Genomic DNA, 4,214 nt, shown 5'->3' with positions numbered 1-4,214 from the left:
GATAAAGATGTTTGACACGCCCATTCCCTGGGCTAAGAGGGCCAAATACCTCGGTGTCGAACTAGACTCAAAAATGAGCTTCGCACCTCACATCAAAACAGTCCGAGGCAGGACCAGTTTCATACTGGGACGCCTCCACCCCTTCCTCAACGTAAAAAACAAGCTGTCGCTAAATGCGAAGCTGCGACTTTACAAGGCCTGCATACGGCCAGTCATGACGTACGCAAGCGTCGTGTTTGCGCACGCCCCGCCCACGCATCTGCACACCCTTCAAGTGGTGCAGAACAAGTTCCTGCGGCGAGCCACGGCGGCCCCGTGGTTCGTACGCAACGTAGATCTTCATCGAGATCTAAAAATCCAGCCCATTCGCAAATTCATGAAGGAAACGTCTCGACGCTACTTCAGCACCGCAGAAATTCACCCGAACCCACTCATCACTAAAGCGTGTGCGTACACCCCCAAGGAGAACGATAATCTCCGACGGCGACTCCCGAGGCATGCACTTATCGACCCCGACGACCCCATAACGGCGGTAAACGACCCCAGCGGGACCTCTTCCGCGGAACCTTCGTCCCGTCCCTCCGCGAGCTCACACACTCCGACACATCGCACACACCGTCCCTGCCGGCGGGGACGAAGACCCAGAACACCCGGTTCGCGTCATCGATCGGGCAGATAACGAACGCATTTCGTCTGTCTCGTCCGCCAATGTCGACGGATAGACAAAAACAAATAAAAAAGAAGAAAAAGAAAACAAATTGGCAAAGAACAAGAATAAAAAACAGAATGAAAAGAAATTAAAAGGAAAAAAGGTAAAAGAGAAGATTAAGCCTAAGTCAGATTCAGGTGATGAGGAGATGGTGTTGCCTGATACAGACAGTGAGCCTGATGCCTTGATAGGATATACCGCTCCAGACTCTGAAGATTCGGAGTGTATTTTCTGTGGTACGCTGTTTTCGAATGATACTCATGGGGAAACATGGATCAAGTGCCTCGTGTGTGGGCTCTGGGCACATACTGATTGCGCGGGGCCAGAGTCTAATACCTGGATTTGTGATTTTTGCAAATAATTTATGTTCTTTTCTATGTTATACCAAAGTTTTCAAAGAGTTTCATATAAGTTAAGGTTAAGTTTTGATAATTTTTATAGTATTCCATATTTGGGGTACCTATTCCATATTTAGGTACCTTCATCATTATTTAGTTCTTGAAAAAGTTTCGTACTTAAAACTAATTAATATAAACAAAAATTGTTACATAATAAAAAGTAAATATATGATTGTTAATAATTACCATATAAAGTTTTTTATTTACAACATTTGTGCAAATTATGCGTAAAAAACAAAATGGTATTCCATATTTGGTCACTTTCCTCTACTTCGACCCCCGTCCTCCGACGGGGGTCGAAGTGCGGTGGCCTGAGTTGAGGTCCGAGCCACTAGGGCGCTCTCGGGCGCACAGCGCAGTCCATTAGTAAGAACTGACGCTTCAGTCACTCCCCTCCCGCGGGCTCGGAATGCCGTCCGCACTCGCTCCTGCACACGCGCTCGGTGAAGATGTTAAGGCCATCTGCGCCCAACAGTAAGTACGTTAGAAAAAAAATAGTTTAAACTTGTATTTTGTCATTATAGTTAACATATAATTGTTAAAATAAACATATAATTGTATCGGCTAAAGATAGAAATAACCATTGTCCATAGTCATAAGTAAGAGAATAAAAGAATTTTTCTTACGGCTTTTTAAATAAAACGGTCAAGTATATTTATAGTCTGGCAAATGAAAGATGAGAATGAGTTTTTTACGGAACTTTTTATATGACAACACCAGCTGAATTGTCAAACGTCATTGATTTGTTTAGACTTCATTGTTCTCTTTCCGCAATTACTACGTTTTTAGAATTAGATTAGATTAAGAAAACTATAAAAAGTAATGTTCGGAAGTTACTGCATACTATGATATGTAAATACAAAGAAAAACAAGAGTAGAGAAACATTGCTTTCAAGCAGAAACAAGAGTGTTTACATGCGATATCGTAGTTTTTAGGTTAGTATGAACTATCAATTTTGATACTTATGTTTATCCAATAAATTTATTCGTCGTTACTCACTATCTAATACGAGTATAATAAAATTATGCGTGTACTTATGTCAGATTAAGATAATACGAGTATTGTTATTTTGTTTTTAACAGAAGGACTGGGGAATGTCGCGAGAGTCGATATTGTCAAAAACGCTTTAGAAAAGTTATGTGAGTTAGAGAATAAGGAAATTTTATTGACCCAAAACCAATACATGGAAAAAATTGCTTCTTACACTGGTACGTATGTATTTACAGACGTATTTGAAATCTGATAAGACTCATACTCTAATTTAATTGCCATATTTTAAGACAGACAGACTTTCTCCGAACAATTGCTACAAAAAGAGCAGAGGGTAAGCAAATTGTATACCTTGATGAGACTTACGTTCATAAAAACTATAAACCCAAGAAATCATGGCAAGGTCCATCTACGAGTGGTGTTGTGGAAAACATATCTTCAGGAAAAAGGTACATTATTGTGCATGCTGGGCACGAAAATGGGTTTGTACCTAACGCATTATTGGTTTTCAGCACCAAATCGAAGAGTGCTGACTATCACCATGATATGAATAGTCAAAATTTTAACAAATGGTTGACTGAGAAGCTTATTCGGAATTTGCACAAGCCCAGTGTAATAATCATGGACAATACCAGTTACCACACTGTGCAGAAAAATAAGAGCCCGACAATGACAAATCGCAAAATCGATATTCAAAAGTGACTTGATGGAAATAATATAGAGTATGAAGAATTTTCGTCAAAAGAGGAATTGATGTGTGTAGTAGATAAGCATAAACCAGACCCTATATATGTGGCAGGATGACCTTCTCCAGCAGAATGGCCATGAAGTATTAAGACTTCCTCCGTATCATTGCGACCTGAATCCAATAGAGTTGATATGGAGTTCAGCGAAGCGACTAATCGCAAAGAAAAGTATTGGCTTATCTGTAGCAGACACAGAAAAACTTATTAAGGAGTCATTCTCGAGTATAACTGCCTCAGACTGAAAAACGACTGACCATGTCATGAATGTGGAGGATATATTAAGTATAGAAAAAGAGACAATGTCACATTAAAAGAATTTATAATCAATGTTGGCAGTGATAATGGATACAAGTAGCTCAGAAGAATCGTTATATGAATTTTTAGAGTCTGACTTTGATTACACTGAATAAATAATAAAAATATTTAGTTTTTTATTAATAATTATTTAACATGAAAACTACGAATGGATTGGCATGAAAGGGTTTGGCCGTACTTCCATGGTGAAACTGCCCCCGATAGGAACCTATATCGTAACCTACATTATTTTGTAGAGGGTACTAATAGTAGTTGATCGACGAGATATCAAGCTCTATATTTTAGTTAATTGAGGAGCTATTTAAAAAAAAAGTGTTCGGAGAGGACTTTTTAAAGCTTGGAAAATAAAACCCATTCCAGTGTTTATGGTACACTATACAGTTTATTTTATAGCAATATCCTGTGAGTCAAGCGTAAATAGAAATATTTAAAAAAAATTAAATATATATTCAGAGCAGCCGCATCGAAAATAAACGAGTGACGGTACACAGGACTGCTCAGAAGAGCATTTATCCAAAGATGCAGGGCATGCATAAGAGTGGGAGGAAAACAATTTGAGCAGCCGGAGCATTTATTGTAAATTTATGTAAAATAAATTATTTTGAACATTAAATGTTGTTTTTTATTATTCCCCAATGATGAGATACATTTTAATTTAAAAAATGTTCCCATATTACAAATTTTGTTATTTAGTCAAATTTTCTCCTTTTCTATTTATGATAGATACAGTTGTTCATACCAATACAAGTCCAAGCGACATACCAGCACAATTATAGCGGCTCGCATAATACTACCCTACGAATTTTTGATAATTCTATTTGCGCGGTTGAAATGACACTGCTACGTGATTCCTTGAGAGAAACACTGTTACCTATTGTATTATGTTTTTATATACTACATTTGTAAGATTTTCACAATATCGAAGATTAAACTATAACTGCATCAACCGGTGTTGTTATTTATGCCGCATCTAACACAATTATGAATTGTACCATTGTAAAATCTACTTGAAACAGACATTATTTTAAAATTATTGGTCATCCATACATTTTTAT

The 4,214-nt window shown here is 37.9% G+C and overlaps 1 pseudogene; it reads left to right on the top strand.

Annotated features, from left to right (window-relative positions):
• Positions 1–1,516: 1,516 nt before the first annotated feature.
• On the top strand, positions 1,517–3,948 carry LOC116413197 (uncharacterized; annotated as a pseudogene).
• The last annotated feature ends 266 nt before the right edge of the window (positions 3,949–4,214 follow it).

This window comes from Galleria mellonella, unplaced genomic scaffold (genome assembly GCF_026898425.1).
Source record: "Galleria mellonella isolate WM207_F2 unplaced genomic scaffold, CSIRO_AGI_GalMel_v1 utg778, whole genome shotgun sequence".
In the NCBI taxonomy this organism is placed as follows: Eukaryota; Metazoa; Arthropoda; class Insecta; order Lepidoptera; family Pyralidae; genus Galleria; species Galleria mellonella.
Note: the sequence above shows the minus strand (reverse complement) of the source record. Positions and strands in the feature narration are given on the sequence as shown.